The sequence below is a fragment of the Bos mutus genome, chromosome 12 (genome assembly GCF_027580195.1).
Source record: "Bos mutus isolate GX-2022 chromosome 12, NWIPB_WYAK_1.1, whole genome shotgun sequence".
Classification (NCBI taxonomy): domain Eukaryota; kingdom Metazoa; phylum Chordata; class Mammalia; order Artiodactyla; family Bovidae; genus Bos; species Bos mutus.
The window spans coordinates 70,017,006-70,034,158 of NC_091628.1; the positions used below are offsets into that span (position 1 = coordinate 70,017,006).

The 17,153-nt window shown below is 38.3% G+C and overlaps 1 non-coding gene and 1 pseudogene across 1 annotated transcript in view; one reads left to right on the top strand and one right to left on the bottom strand.

Moving 5' to 3' along the window:
* LOC102287322 (ATP-binding cassette sub-family C member 4) overlaps positions 1-17,153 on the bottom strand; it is a 236,515-nt gene that overhangs the window by 150,134 nt on the left and 69,228 nt on the right. Inside the window, exon 9 of the transcript XR_011466364.1 lies at positions 8,514-8,615. This is a non-coding gene — a transcript (ATP-binding cassette sub-family C member 4). The remainder of the gene's footprint in view (positions 1-8,513; positions 8,616-17,153) is intronic.
* On the top strand, positions 10,713-12,210 carry LOC102278970 (glutamyl-tRNA(Gln) amidotransferase subunit A, mitochondrial pseudogene; annotated as a pseudogene).

A 17,153-nucleotide genomic window follows, 5' to 3' on the forward strand; every position in this document is an offset into this window, starting at 1 on the left:
TGAGATGCTTTAAACCTTCTAAAAACAGGTTCCTTAGAAAAGTTAGAAAACTATTAGTATAAGTATAATGGGCTGATTAGAAATTGTATTGGTGAAGGGTTTTTCATTTGTTGAGCCAATGTTTGTTGCTAAGTCTCCACATCCCCTGCCCTTACACACATTAATGAATATATAGAAGAAATAAGTATTAACCTTTGATATTAATCACGTTAGACCTTAGGCTAAGTAAATACTTTCCTTAACTAAAACCCACTACACCCTCACCCTATAGGAATGTAACTTTATTTGGGTGGCGTCTGTTTTAAGAATAATCACCCCTGGAGAAATAAGTGTCCTGGTTGACTGACCGTTGTCACAAGGAGAGGGTCATAAATTGTCAGCAGGCCCCCTGGCCAGAAGATGATGTAACACCCCCAAGACCTCTGTATGCATTTGTGTGAAGCACCTGACTTTGATAAAAGTCAGGACTGCTGTCCCCACGTGACTTTTGTATAACATCTCAGTGTATAAAAACAGACTCTGGAAAATAAAGAATTGGGATCAGTTTCTCAAAATACTGGTCTCCCCATGTCGCTCTCTCTCTCACTCTGGTTGAGTCTCCATCTGGAGCGCGGAACCCGCCATGCTTACTAATTATGCCTGGGCTTCTAAGATCCGACCGGGGAGGCCTCAGTGTCTCCTCTCCTTCGGGGGAACGGAAGGACGCCTGCGGCCTACGTAAGTGGTGCAAACTTCTTGTCTTGAAGTTTTATTGGTCTCCCGCGTAAACCAAGCTACTCAGCCTCTTTTCTCCACTGAATTTTCCTACTGAGCTATCCTCATCCTATTACTCTGTATATCTTTGATAAAATATTTAAATAAATAGGTCGCCGACGCCATCCCCGCTTCGAATACCCTGGATCAGCCAGGGCAGGACCCCGGCATCTAGTAGTACTAAGTTGTCTTTAACTTTATTCAAAACAATGTTGTTAAGATTGTTTATGACAGCTGTCATATCAGCATGCATTTAAAAAAAACTTTTTAAAATTGGTGAATTTTTGTGTAGCCATTTTAATATTAAAATTAAAAAGCAACATTTTTGGCACATTATGTTTTACTATTTTCTTCTTTCTTTCTTTTCTTTTTTTTTTTTTTTTTTTTGCTTTACTATTTCAAGAGAGGTAAAAATGCAACTGAAATGCAGAAAAAGATTTGTGCAGTGTATGGAGAATGTGCTGTGACTGATCAAATGTATGAAAAGTGCTTGCAAAGTTTTGTGCTGGGTATTTCTTGTCGGACGATGCTCTACTGTTAGGTATGCCAGTTGAAGTTGATAGAGATCACATCAAGACATTCAGAACAAACAATGCTATACCATGCAGGAGACAGCTGACATACTCAAAATATTCAAATATTTCATTCAAAGTATTGAATGGAAATTGTTTGCACTAGCTTGGATATGTTAATCACCTTGATATTTGAGTTTCACAGAAGTTAAGCAAAAAAACCCTTCTTGATCATATTTCTGCATGCAGTTCTCCACTTAAACGTAACAGAAATGTTCCATTTTTAAAACAAATTGTGACAGGTGATGAAAAATGGATACTATACAATATTGTGGAACAGAATAGATTGTGGGCAAGTGAAATGCACCAGCACCAACCACACCAAAAGCCAGTCCTCATCCAAAGAAGGTGATGTTGTGTATATGGTGGCATTGCAATGGAATCCTCTATTATGAGCTCCTTCAGGAAAATCAAATGATTAATTCCAACAAATACTGCTCCCATTAGACCAAACAAAAGCAGCTATCTATGAAAAGCATCCAGAATTAGTCAACAGAAAATGTATAATCTCCCATCAGGATAACGCAAAAGACTGCATGTTTCTTTGATGACCAGGCAAAAAACTGTTACAGATTGGCTGGGAAGTTCTGACTGATCCCCTGTATTGTACCAGACATTGTACTTTTGGACTTCCATTTATTTCAGTCTTTACAAAATTCTCTTAATGGAAAAAATTCAATTCCCTGTAAAACTGTAAAAGGTATCTGGAACAGTTCTTTGCTCAAAAAATTAAAAAATTTTGAAAAGATGGAATTATGCAGTTCCCTGGAAAATGGCAGAAGGTAGTGGAACAAAACAGTGAATATGTTGTTCAATGAAGTTCTTGGTGACAATCAACCAGAGTGATAAGAACTCTGAGAAAGGGCTCCAGGAAAAGCAATATTAGGAAGACTACCCATGCCCTTTGGCCACATGGAAAATAGTACTGACAAGCAGCTGAAAGAGGAAAGATGAATTATTGATGGCCTTATATACATAAACTAATCAAATTAAAAATGGATAAATTTCAGAAGGGTAGGAGGAACTTTCATGAAAAACAAAAAAGTGATCACTACACACTACTTTTCCTAGAAGTTAATGATATTTACATGGTCAACAGTTCAGTTCAGTTCAGTTCAGTCACTCACTCGTGTCCGATTCTTTGCAACCCCATGAATCAGAGCACGCCAGGCCTCCCTGTCCATCACCAACTCTCGGAGTTCACTCAAACTCATGTCCATCGAGTCGGTGATGTCATCCAGCCATCTCATCCTCTGTCGTCCCCTTCTCCTCCTACCCCCAATCCCTCCCAGCATCTTCAAGCATCAGAGTCTTTTCCAATGAGTCAACTCTTCACATGAGGTGGCCAAAGTATTGCAGTTTCAGCTTCAACATCAATCCTTCCAATGAACACCCAGGACTGATCTCCTTTAGGATGGACTGGTTGGATATCTTTGCACTCCAAGGGACTCTCAATGGTCTTCAACACCACAGTTCAAAAGCATCAATTTTTTGGCACTCAGCTTTCTTCACAGTCCAACTCTCACAGCCATACATGACCACTGGAAAAACGATAGCCTTGACTAGACGGACCTTTTTTGGCAAAGTAATGTCTTTGCTTTCTAATATGCTATCTAATTTGGTCATAACTTTCCTTCCAAGGAGTAAGCGTCTTTTAATTTCATGGCTGTAGTCACCATCTGCAGTGATTTTGGAACCCCTCAAAATAAAGTCAGCCACTATTTCCACTGTTTCCCCATCTATTTTCCATGAAGTGATGGGACAGGATGCCCTTATCTTCATTTTCTGAATGTTGAGCTTTAAGCCAACTTTTTCACTCTCCTCTTTCACTTTCATCAAGAGGTTTTTGAGTTCCTCTTCACTTTCTGCCATAAGGGTGGTGTCATCTGCATATCTGAGGTTATTGATATTTCTCCCGGCAATCTTGATTCCAGCTGTACTTCCTCCAGCCCAGCGTTTCTCATGGTGTACTCTGCATATAAGTTAAATAAGCAGGGTGACAATATACAGCCTTGATGTACTGCTTTTCCTATTTGGGACCAGTTTATTGTTCCATATCCAGTTCTAACTGTTGCTTCCTGACCTGCATATAGGTTTCTCAAGAGGCAGGTCAGGTGATCTGGTATTCCCATCTCTTGAAGAATTTTCCACAGTTTCTTGTGATCCACACACTCAAAGGCTTTGGCATAGTCAATAAGGCATAAATAGATGTTTTTCTGGAACTTTCTTGCGTTTTCAGTGATCCAGCGGATGTTGGCAATTTGATCTCTGGTTCCTCTGCCTTTTCTAAAACCAGCTTGAACATCTGGAAGTTCACGGTTCACATGTTGCTGAAGCCTGGCTTGGAGAATTTTGAGCATTACTTTACTAACATGTGAGAAGGGTGCAATTGTGCGGTAGTTTGAGCATTCTTTGGCGTTGCCTTTCTTTGGGATTGGAATCAAAACTGACCTTTTCCAGTCCTGTGGCCACTGCTGAGTTTTCCAAATTTGCTGGCACGTTGAGTGCAGCACTTTCACAGCATCATGTTTCAGGATTTGGAATAGCTCAACTGGAATTCCATCACCTCCACTAGCTTTGTTCGTAGCGATGCTTTCTAAGGCCCATTTGACTTCACATTCCAGGATGTTTGACTCTAGGTCAGTGATCACACCATCGTGATTATCTGGGTCATGAAGATCTTTTTTGTACAGTTCTTCTGTGTATTCTTGCCATCTCTTCTTAATATCTTCTGCTTCTGTTAGGTCCATACCATTTCTGTCCTTTATCGAGCCCATCTTTGCATGAAATGTTCCTTTGGTATCTCTGATTTTCTTGAAGAGATCTCTAGTCTTTCCCATTCTGTTGTTTTCCTCTATTTCTTTGCATTGATCACTGAAGAAAGCTTTTTTATCTCTTCTTGCTATTCTTTGGGACTCTGCATTCAGATGTTTATATCTTTCTTCTTCTCCTTTGCTTTTCGCTTCTCTTCTTTTCACAGCTATTTGTGAGGCCTCCCCAGACAGCCATTTTGCATTTATTTTCCATGGAACAGGTCTTGATCCCTGTCTCCTGTACAATGTCACGAACCCCATTCCATAGTTCATCAGGCACTCTATCGATCAGATCTAGGCCCTTAAATCTATTTCTCACTTCCACTGTATAATCATAAGGGATTTGATTTAGGTCATACCTGAATGGTCTAGTGGTTTTCCCTACTTTCTTCAATTTAAGTCTGAATTTGGCAATAAGGAGTTCATGGTCTGAGCCACAGTCAGCTCCTGGTCTTGTTTTTGCTGACTGTATGGAACTTCTCCATCTTTGGCTGCAAAGAATATAATCAATCTGATTTTGGTGGTGACCATCTGGTGATGTCCATGTATATAGAGTCTTCGTTTGTGTTGTTGGAAGAGGGTGTTTGCTATGACCAGTGCATTTTCTTGGCAAAACTCTATTAGTCTTTGCCCTGCTTCATTCCGTATTCCAAGGCCAAATTTGCCTGTTACTCCAGGTGTTTCTTAACTTCCTACTTTTGCATTCCAGTCCCCTCTAATGAAAAGGACATCTTTTTTGGGTGTTAGTTTTAAAAGGTCTTGTAGGTCTTCATAGAACCGTTCAACTTCAGCTTCTTCAGCGTTACTGGTTGGGGCATAGACTTAGATTACTGTGATATTGAATGGTTTGCCTTGGAAATGAGCAGAGGTCATTCTGTCGTGTTTGAGATTGCATCCAAGTACTGCATTTCAGACTCTTTTGTTGACCATGATGGCTACTCCATTTCTTCTGAGGGATTCCTGCCCGCAGTAGTAGATATAATGGTCATCTGAGTTAAATTCACCCATTCCAGTCCATTTCAGTTTGCTGATTCCTAGAATGTCGATGTTCACTCTTGCCATCTCTTGTTTGACCACTATCAATTTGCCTTGATTCATGGACCTGACATTCCAGGTTCCTATGCAATATTGCTCTTTACAGCATCGGACCTTGCTTCTATCACCAGTCACATCCACAACTGGGTATTCTTTTTGCTTTGGCTCCATCCCTTCATTCTTTCTGGAGTTATTTCTCCACTGATCTCTAGTAGCATATTGGGCACCTATTGACCTGGGGAGTTTCTCTTTCAGTATCCTATCATTTTGCCTTTTCATACTGTTCATGGGGTTCTCAAGGCAAGCATACTGAAGTGGTTTGCCATTTCCTTCTCCAGTGGACCACATTCTGTCAGATCTCTCCACCATGACCCGCCCATCTTGGGTTGCCCCACGGGCATGGCTTAGTTTCATTAAGTTAGACAAGGCTGTGGTCCTAGTGTGATTAGATTGACTATTTTTCTATGAGTATGGTTTCAGTGCTTTTGCCGTCTGATGCCCTCTTGCAACACCTACCGTTTTACTCGGGTTTCTCTTACCTTGGGTGTGGCTCCGTGGGTGCAGGAGGACCTAGAGGAGCTATCCCACAATGAAGGTCAGGAAGGGCAGGGGTGAGGAGATACCCCTCGTCCAAGGTAAGGAGCAATGGCTGCGCTTTGCTGGAGTAGCCATGAAGAGATACCCCACGCCCAAGGTAAGTATGTGTCAGCATCCACATAAAGTTAACATCATAATGGAATTTTAGTGGTGCTTTCCATAAGTGCTTCAAGTGGATTATGACAAGAAATATCAAGCAGGAGGCAAATCTACTCTATTAAGGTAGGGTAGGTCAGTCACCTTGTATGACTTCCTGTATGCAAAAGGTGTAGGGATGTGGTTGTATATATTTGTTCTATATATTTATGTAGAACATATTACTGTCTTGCTGGTGGAGATGAAAGGTTAGGGTCAGAAGTAGGTGAACACAATTCAGGTGGCACAACATTGTCACTGTCATGAAAGACAGGAGGAGTCTACAGAGCCTGGATATTTGCTCTGTGGTCCCTACTCTGACACTAGCCAGGCTCCCGGACTCTGCTCTGGAGGGTGGACCCTCTGGTAGAGGTGTCTCCTCCCTGAGTCCTTCCAGTCCTGGGGTGGGAGCAGCTTCCTGCCTTTGCTAATCACTGAGCTGCCTCATCCACCACTGCTTTGCCCTTTTTTGTTCTTTCATCTCCTATGTAACTAATTTCCTGCATGGAATCCCCTCTCTCCTGCTGCAGGTTTGGGTCTCCTGATTAATCCACACTGATACAGGAGGATGTGCACAAAGAACTATAAAGCTGGAGGCGGGAGGAGACTTTCAGTTGTCTGTAATGGGGCTGCACTGGGAGTGTAAACTTGAGAACTTTTGGAGAATGGTTCCTATTGTTTTTCCTATTTGCTAAATTTCAGAAATAAACCAAGTCCTGGGAAAATCTTTGTGATATCACCAGTTCTCCCTGTCAGCTTGTCACACAGTACAACCCTTCAACTTGGAATAACTGGTACTTACTATGCCCACCTGCTCTCTCCTCCTGCCCCTGGATGCCACCAAAGTAGCCAGAACCATCCAGAAGCTTAGGATAGAGGAGCCCCACCCTACCCACAGCAAAGATGCAAATCACTCACACTATGTAATAAGATATTTGATAACATTAAGGCAAAAAACATACACTGATTGTATCCAAAGTCTCTGGTCTCTAACAGCTGATTTTGTATTTGTTAGTTAACCCTTTCTATACTGCAGCATTTTGTATCTCCAATCCTACAAATTCTAATATTATAAATGCATTTACTTCAAGTTCAAAATATGATAACGCTTTGAAAGTTCTCTTGAAAGTGAGATAAATAATAATATGTCAAATGCCTCAGGCTGACTTTATTTTTAGTGTTAGCAAGTGTTAGTTTCTCAGTCGTGTCTGACTCTTTGTGATCCCATGGATTGTAGCCGGCTAGGTCCTTCTGTCCATGAAATTCTCCAACCAAGAATACCACAGTGGTTTGCCATTTCTTTCTTTGGTGACCCTGTAGGGGAAATTACAATTGGACACCTCAAGTCCAAGGGCCCCTCCAGGCATGTTCATTACCAGAGCATTCCTCTCCTTGTAAACAGAGGAATTTTTTTCTTTACAAAGAAGTTCTTTGTAAAGCACTTCTGAGTGCCAGATTGTTTAATTGTGAGCCATACAGAGGCCATTGCTCTTTTGATCTTAACATATCCAATATGCATCCCAAAGATCTTTCCTTCAGGACAGATGAAATATTTTTCCCATTTTTGCAAAACACAAAGCACCAAAACACAAAAGATGCAGACAATTTCCAACAAAAAATGGTACAAGACAGATTCCAGCATCAATGCACACAGATGAACTGACCACCAACAGGGTAAATAAATGTACCTTATAAAACAAATGGACTAATTCTATCTAGGTTACCCACTCCCACAAGAACTAGCTCCCAAATGAACTGATTCCAACTGCACCAGTTCCCAAATCAGGTAAATAAATTTACCCTACATATGAGCTATGGTGGGCTTGTCCCATGAGAACTAGTTCCCAATGAACTGGTTCAGGGTAGAGTCCAACAACACCTCCCCTCTGTAAACAGGTACCCAACCAAATTAGCTTGTCCTGTAAAGGAAAAGCCCAGATTGAGGGGAAAAAATGTTCCCAGTGTGCACATTGGAGTAACTTACCCTTTGAAATCAAGCCTGTCAGCTCTTAACACAAAACGACACACAAAACAAGTGAACAGGTTGAATCAGCTATCAAATTGGGTAGACTTACCCTACAACCAAAATCAAGTCTGTTGACTCTAGAAGTTTGTCAGTTCTTTGTCTCAATTGTCAAGCTGAGGGAAGCCAGTACCCATTCAGGGAATCTTGAAGGAAAGAACCTCAGGACAAATGAACCCAGCAGCTGCTAGGGTCTTGCTCCAATATTCCCTGATTGGTGCTGGCTAGCCACAAGCAGCAAGGCTCCTGGCTGAATAAGCCAAATTTTTACCAAGTCCAACCTTGCTCTGCTCACTGCATGACAGGTAAGGAAATGAGAGACAAGGTTTTGAGGCAAGGAAAAGACCTTAATTGGGGAGCTGGTAGACCAGGAAGACTACAGGCTAGTGCCTCAAAACAACCATCTTTATTTTTAATCTCTGTTAATTGTAAACCTCATTCCTGATTCAGAATTTTTATAACATACTTCCATAGTAAATGGGCTAGTCACATTTTGTATCATGTGTAAAATCTCAAAACCCTCCAATAAATCTATGTCACAGTTGTCCTTTAGCAGTCACAATCATGAAATTAAGAATTTGTTACCTTATCCCAAAAAGCAGTGAAATCTTGCATGTTCACAACTGTTTTACCATCTGATGGCAGCTGATGATCACACTGTGGTAGCTCATCAAGTAACAGAAAGTTCTACAGAAAAAGAAAAAACACAAATTGTTTAAACTGTAGGAACAAAGCACAAGCAAAATAATTGCTTCCATGAAATTTGCAATATATTTTATAAACTGTATTTCATTATGTTAGATCATTAGTCATGTACTTTAAATAATACCATGTTGATTTTATAAACTATTTCCTTTTATAGAACCATATAGACAGATGTATCTAGTACAATCCAGTATACTAAATAATCTGTAGTATAAAGTATTATAGCAGTGTGTATAGTATGTATACACACATGGTGTGTATATACACACACACACACACACACACACAAAATAGTTCCAGGCCATGGAACTATCTTTGTAACTTTTTTAACAAGTATACTGGCTCCCCTTTAAAAACAAATATGTCTCCAAATTTGAACACATCAAGAACTGGGACATTTATTGTTTCATTAATAATACACACAGGTTTTGACAGAAAATGATTTCCATAAATATTTACTGAATCCCACCAGGTTCCAAGCACCATGCAACACTGCTGGGAACACAGAGAGGAAGGTCATTCCCAGGCCTTCAGCAGTCAGGTGGAAAAGGACAGGCTGGGAACATAAGACCTTTGGAAGAAACTCTGAATGAAAGCCTTACTCTGCTTTCCTCCTCCTGAGTATCAAATCCCTATCACTGCTTGTCATTAACTATCATTAAAATCATCATCTTAAAAGATAATGCTATTAAATCTCTAACTCTTTCTTACTTTTCACAAGCATGTTTTGACAAACACTTGTCTCTGATCCTTAGTCAAAGTCCTCTCCTCCTCAACAGAATGATCACATCTTCCACTTCTTGCTATTTTCCACAACAATTATTAATAGGAATTATTCAATGCAATTTAGCTGAATAAAATAAAGTCTTGAAAATCATTAGAAATCTAATATAATCATATACAGGAAACTCCCTCTTAATCTTTAAATGCTAAAAATAATTCAATGAGAAAAGACACAGTGGGAAAGAAAATGAACAACAGAGACCACTCCCACCCCCAACCCCAAGTACTATGAACATGTGGCAGAGACTACTGGCTGTCCTCTCTTTCTTGCTCTCTTTCTTCCATGCTAACAAAACCTTGGGTTTTAGCTGCACATGACAACCTGAAAAGAGGCCCTCTCTCTCTCCAGCCTTCTGAGCAAATAGGAGCAGCCACATGGCTAAATCCAGGTCAGTGGAGGGTGACAACAACCAGGCTCTTTCTCCACCCCATGGCCTGGGCCTTGGAGGCTGCCAGCATGGTCAAGGTCAATGCATTTGACATCATGGAGGATCATACTAGCCATGGAGCTTGTTACAGGTTAAATTATATCCCTCTCCCAAATGATAGGCTGAAGTCCTATCTAGGAACTCCAGTTACATCAAAACATGACTTTATTTGGAATTAGGGTCTGATTAAGATGCAATCATACTGGAGTCAGGTTGGCCCTAAATCCAAGATGACTGATGTCCTTATAAGGATACCCAGAGACAAACACAGGCAGAAAACAGCCACCTGAAGAAAACATAAACTGGAGTGGTGGCAGTTAAAAACCAAGGAACCCAAGGTTTGTCTGCAACCACCAAAATCTAGAAGAGGCAAAGAAAGATTCTCCCTGTGACCAGAATTCAGAGGGATCAGTGACCCTGCTGACACCTTGATTTCAAACTTCCAACCTCCACAACTGGGAAACAATAAATTTCTATTGTTTTAACCATCTGGTTTGTAGTACTTGGTCATGGCAGCCCAGAAAACAGATACAAAGCTTTACAAGGTTTCTTGCATGAGTGAAAAACAAACTATATTTCTGTGAAAAGTGGCTTTACCATGCATAATTCTAGGACCTATAGGCACAGAATTTTAACCAACACAGGGGGCAATTGAAACAAACATGTGATGATGTTCCAAAAAAGAAAATGGTCGTGAATAGTAACCTACTATCCTAAACCTCATAAATAGCCTTCAAGACCTTGACACCCTTATCTATTGTGCCATAAAGCTACAAATTTGATAAACACCTTCTACTTCAAAAGAACAACTGTTCCTCTTCCTCCTTTGTCACCAGGCCCTGGTGGTGGCAGGCAGGGCACAAGGACCATGTTGGGTTGGACCTTCCAAGAAGTTTCTGTGGCACTAGAACAAGGCCAGGTTACTCCAGCTGAGCTCTGCCAAAGATAGCTCTCCTTTATCAAGAAGACCAAGTTACTGTATCAGAAGAGGTGGTCTTAAAGCAAGTTGAAGAATCAGAGAAAAGATATAAGGTCACTCACTGGGATTTAGATGAAATCCCTATTGCAGTAAAAGACAACTTTAGCACATCTGGCATTGAGACAACATGTGCATCAAACATACTGAAAAGTTAAGTATCACCTTAAATTCCACAGAGGTTGTTGGATCAGGGAGCTTTGTTAATGGTAAAAACAAACTTAGATGAGTCTGCTATGGGATACAGAAGCACAGATGGAATTTTTGGACCAGTTAAAAACCCATGGAGTTATTCAAACAATATAGAGAAAAGAGGAAGCAGAAGTCTCAAGGTGAAAATAAGGATTCAAATTGGCTTATAACTGGAGGAAGCTCAGGAGGGAGTGCAGTGGCTGTGTCAGCATTCACTTGCTTCCCTGCTTTAGGACCAGATTCCAGAGGATCAACCAGCAATCCAGCTGCCCACTATGAGGCTGTTGGTTTAAAATCCAGCTATGACTTAGTTTCTTGTCATGGCCTCATTCCCCTGGTGAATTCAATGATGTGCCCAGAATCTTAACTAGAGGTGTGGATGATGCACCATTGTGTTGAGTATACTAGCTGGGCAGGATCTCTAAGATTCTACCAAAATTCAAGATCCTGTTAAAACCATTTATGCTTCCCAGTTTAACAGATGTGAGCAAACGATGTATAGGAATTCCAAAGGAATATCTTATACCAGAATTGTCAAGTGAAGTACAATCTTTTGGTCCAAAGCTGCTAATCTCTTTTAGTCTGAGGGGGCCAAAGTAAATGAAGTGTCCCTGCCCCAACCAGTTTTCAGTTGTCTGCTACCATGTACTGTGTACATCAGAAGTGGCATCAAATATGGCAAGATTTGATAGGTTAGAATATGGTCACTGATTTAACATTGATGTGTCTACTGAAGCCATGCAACTGCAACTAAACAAGAAGAGTTCAATGATTTGGTGTGGGGAAGAATCCTCTCAGGAAACTTTCTTATTAAAAGAAAATTATGAGAACTATTTTATCAAAGCAGAGAAAGTGAGATGACTCATTACTAATGATTTTGTGAATGTTTTTAACTCTGGAGTAAATGTTTTCCTAACTTCTACTACCTTGAGTGAGGCAGTGCCATACACAAAGTGCATCAAAGAAGACAACAGAACATAAATTGCCCAGGGTGATATTTTTACACAGACTGTAAATTTGGCAGAATTCCCAGTGGTGACTGTCCCTACAGCCCTGTCAAGCCAAGGATTGTCAATAGAACTGCAGTTTAATGGTTGTACATTTTGTGACCAGCTGCTTTTTTACAGTTTGTAAATGGTTTGAAAAACAAGTACAGTTTACTGTTACTCAACTTATCAAACTAATGGATGATTGTTGATCAAACTTTGAAAATTAAACATTATCTCTGCTTCTCTAAAATAGTAGTAATAACTATACCATTCAAATTATTATGACTTTTAAAGCTTTTATTTTTTAAATTTTATTTTATCTTTAAACTTTTGGTAATTTTGTCAGTACAGTCATAATATCAAAATCAATTTTAAAATTCTTGTGTTTAGTTAATATCAAATGATCTTGTAATTTGATTCATTGTCACTACAGTATAAACCTTGAAATTTCATTATTTACAAATTCTTGTGATGAAAAAATTTAATTATAAAAAATCTGTCAGCATAAATTAACGTATCCACTACAAGTAGCTTGTAGTAAATTGTCACCCTGCTTATTTAACTTATATGCAGAGTATATCAAAATCACTGCTGGGCTTATTTTTGACAAAGGAGGCAAGAATTAACAATGGGGAGAAAGATGGTAACCTCAGATATGCAGATGGGGAAACCCTTATGGCAGAAAAAGAATGTAACTCAAAATGGATAAACTCAAAATTGATTAAAGATCTAAATATAAGACCATAAACTATAGAATCTTAAAGCTCAACATTGAAAACTAAGATAAATCACATCAAGATCCTATGACCCACCTCCTACAGCAAATAAAAAAAAATAAATTAACAATGGGCAGAGTTTTTTTTGGCTTTTCACAAAATCACTGCAGATGGTGATTGACAGCCCTCAGAATAAAAAAATGATACTCCTTGGAAGGAAACTGATGACCAAACTAATTTCAAAATTTAAAGCAGCAGAGACAAATCAATTTGAAAAACAAAGGTCAAAAAGTCAAGGCAAATGGTTTTTCCAGCAGACATTGTCCAAAAAAGATATAGATGGCTAATAATTACATGAAAAGATGAGCGCTGAATCATTGATTTTGAACTGTGGTGTTGGAGAAGACTCTTGAGAGTCCCTTGGACTGCAACCCCAATGCAGTCCATTCTAAAGAGATCAGTCCTGGGTGTTCTTTGGAAGGAATTCACCCAAACTCTGAAACTCCAGTATTTGATGCCATCCAGGCATCTCATTGACTCATTGGAAAAGACTCCTGTTCTCAATCTTTCCCAGCATCAGGATTGGGGGCAGGAAAATATTCAAAAAGGATAAAATGGATGGATGGCATCAAACAACAACATGGACTTTATGAGTTTGAGTTGCAGAATCCCTATTAATTGATGATGGACAGATCTATTGATGCAATGGACAATTTATGTAACAACAACTAGTTGGACATGACTAAACAAATTACTGAAAATATAAACACAGTCAGGATTCAAATTATAATACTTTTTACCTGAGGCCTGAAAAATGATGGATCATTCTGCCAAAATATTCATTAAAAACAACATCTATTACAGTACATTGAAGCTTTAGTAAGCAAAAGCCTTTGACTGTGTGGACACAATCTTTGTGGAAAGGGCACTAACAAAATGGGAATACCTGACTTATTTTTGACAAAGGATGCAAGAATATACAATGCAGGCAAAGATAATTTCCTCAAGAACTGGACATGGAAAACTGGACTGGTTCCAAATAAAAAAATGAAATTAAAATCAAGGCTGTAACATTGTCACAAAGATAAATTTAAAATGGATTAAAGATCTAAATATAAGATAAACACTAGAATCTTAGAGGAAAACATAGCTGGAATCAAGATGGCGGGATAAATCATCAAGAACCTCAGATACCCAGATCCTACAGTTATAGAAAGAAAAAAAATAAATTAAAAAGGGACTTGATGAAATTGAAAGAAGATTTTGAAAAAGTAAAACTCAAACTATAAACAAAGATCAAAAGACAACCCATCAGAATGGGAAAAAATAATAAACAAAATGAAACAAGTGACAAAGGGTTAATTTCAAAAATCCAAAATCACTGCAGATACAAATCAATACCAGAAAAAAAAATGCTTAATCCTTGGGCAAAAGAGTTATAACCAGACATTATACAGCATAAAGAAAAATACAGATGACTATTAGTTTACAACTGAAAAGATGTTCAACATCATTCATTATTTAGTTCAGGTTTTCAGTGGTCATGTCCAATGGATCTGCAGTTGGACCCCATGAATCACAGCTGACACCAGGCCTCCCTGTCCATCACCAACTGTGGTGTTCAGAAGATTCATGTGAGAGTCCTTGGACTGTCATCCAGCCATCTCATCCTCAGTCCATTCTCCTACTGCCCTCAATCTTTCCCAGCATCTGGAATTTTCTTTATTCAAAAAGTACTAAGATTTTGACTCAGGCCCCAAACAACAAAAGACTCTTTGATGCTGGGATCCCTATTAATTTATGGGGTGGGATCTAGACAGAGGCAATGGATGGCTGGATGTAATCACTTCCTACGATGGACATGAGTCTGAGTGAACTAAAAAAATTGGTGATAAATAGGCCTGGGATGCAACTCCTGTTCAAAATACACAACTGGTTTTTTACTGAACTTAACTGAACTGGCAAACAACAAAAACAGCACTTAAGTTGACATGGAAATCTGATGAGCCTACTTGGACAGACCAGTGGCCCCTATCACATGAAAAGTTACAGGCTCTTGAACAGCTAGTAGAGGAACAATTATCTCTTAATCATATTGCCTCAACTACTAGTCCTTGGAATTCTCCTGTCTTTGTTATTAAGAAGAAATCTGGGAAATGGAGAATGTTAACTGATTTAAGAAAAATTAATGCTATAATCAAACCTACGGGTGCTTTACAACCAGGCATTCTGTCACCTTCTATGATACCACGAAATTGGAAAATAAAAATCATTGATCTTAAAGATTGTTTTTATACTATTCCTCTACAAGAATTTAATGCTCTCCATTTTGCTTTTACTATACCATCAATTTAATAATAAAAAAAAAAAAACCAGTGTCTCGGTATTACTGGAAGGTATTGCCACAAGGAATGCTTAATAGTCCTACATTATGTCAATTATACATCTCCCAACCACTTAAATTTATTAGAAAACAATTCCCTCATGCTTATATTATCCACTATATGAATGATATTATTTTAGCTTTTCCTTTTGCTGAGGAACTTCAACGCATTTTCTTAAATACAGAAATTAAATTAAAAGAATATGGGTTATATATTGCTGTTGATAAATCACAAAAGCAGGAACCATATACCTATTTAGGATATATATTGCAAATAAATATTATTAAACCACAAAAAAATATAAATTCAAACTGATTCCTTGAAAATTTTAAATGATTTTAAGAAATTATTTAGGAGATATAAATTGGTTACAACCATCTTTAGGAATTCCCAATCATTCCTTAACACATATATTTCAAATCCTGCAAGGAGAATTTGATTTAAACAAACCCCATATACTAACAGAACAGGCTAAACAGAAATTGAATCTTGTAAATCAAGCTATACAACAAAGACAACTTAAACAAGTAGATCTGACTGTTCCAATTTCTTTACTTATTCTTCCTGCTTTAGATTTCCCTACAGGAATATTATGACAACTGCAGGGTATCCTGGAATGGGAAATTTTATCCCACACTTCTAAGAAAATAATGACTACTTATATAATGTTTATTTCCTTTCTTATTTCAAAAATGAGATCCAGATGTATACAACTTTCTGATTATGATCCATATGAATTGTTTTTCCTTTCACTAATAAACAAATCCATAGATTATTTGTTACCAGTATGGATTGGCAAATTGCCATTGCTGATTTCATAGGTGAGGTTCATAACCATTTTCCAAAGTCACCTTTGATTACTATTGCTGCTAAACACAAGTGGATAATTCCTATTATTACTAAAACAATTCTTCTTGCTAATGCCCCATGTATTTTACTGACATAAATAAAACTCTCAAAGCTGATTATACTGTATCACAACAAAGGTTTGTCAATCTACCCTAGCCTCTGTTCAACAAGATGAATTAAAGGTTATTGCTACCTTATTACAGAATGTTTCTACAGCTTTAAATATTATATCAGATTCTCAAGATGCTATACAGATAACACAAATCATTGAAACCATATCTCTACAAAAGGCTTCTTCTAAATCATCTATTATTACAATGTTATCTCAATTACAAAATATATTAAGGCTTCATTCTGCCCTTTTTACATTATACATATCAGATCTCATTCTATATTGCTCAGACCATTGGCAAAGGGCAATGATTCCATCAACTCTTTGTTAATTGCTTTTTTACTCATTATGAATTTCATCAACTCACATATATAAATATACATGGCTTGATGAATAAATTTCAATTATCCAGACAAGAGGCCAGAAATATTGTTTCTGCCTGCCCTACATATATTCTTACTTACCACATTCCTACAACTACAGGGGTTAATCCCAGAGGCCTTTATCCCAATGATTTGGCAGACTGATGTTACTCATGTCCCTTCTTTTGGACATTTGGGAGCTGTTCATGTTTCTGTGGATACATATTCATGCATGATTTATGCTTCTGCTCATTCTGAAGAAACATCTGCTCATGTTATCTCACGTTTTTTGAAGGCCTTTTCTTACATGGGCCTACCAAAACATGTTAAAACTGATAATGGCCCTGCATATGTGAGTCATGGTTTTGCAAAAATTTTATCTGATTGGAATATTTCTCATTCTACAGGTATTCCATATAATTCTCAAGACCACTCATTGTGGTCTTGAACACACTCATCATACTCTAAAAAATATGCTTTTTAAACAGAAAGGGGGAGAAAAGTATGGCATATTGATGACACCAAAAGAGAAATTAGTCCAAGCTAATTTACTTTAAATTTTTGGATTTACAATTGGATCATACAACATCAGCAGTAACAGTGCATTTTCAGAATACCATTCTTAGTGAAAATTATATTCCTGGTCAAATGATTGCAGATAATACTCCTGTATGGTTGGAAAATGCTATGAACAATTGTTGTAAGGGCTTTAGACTTAAGAAAGGACAA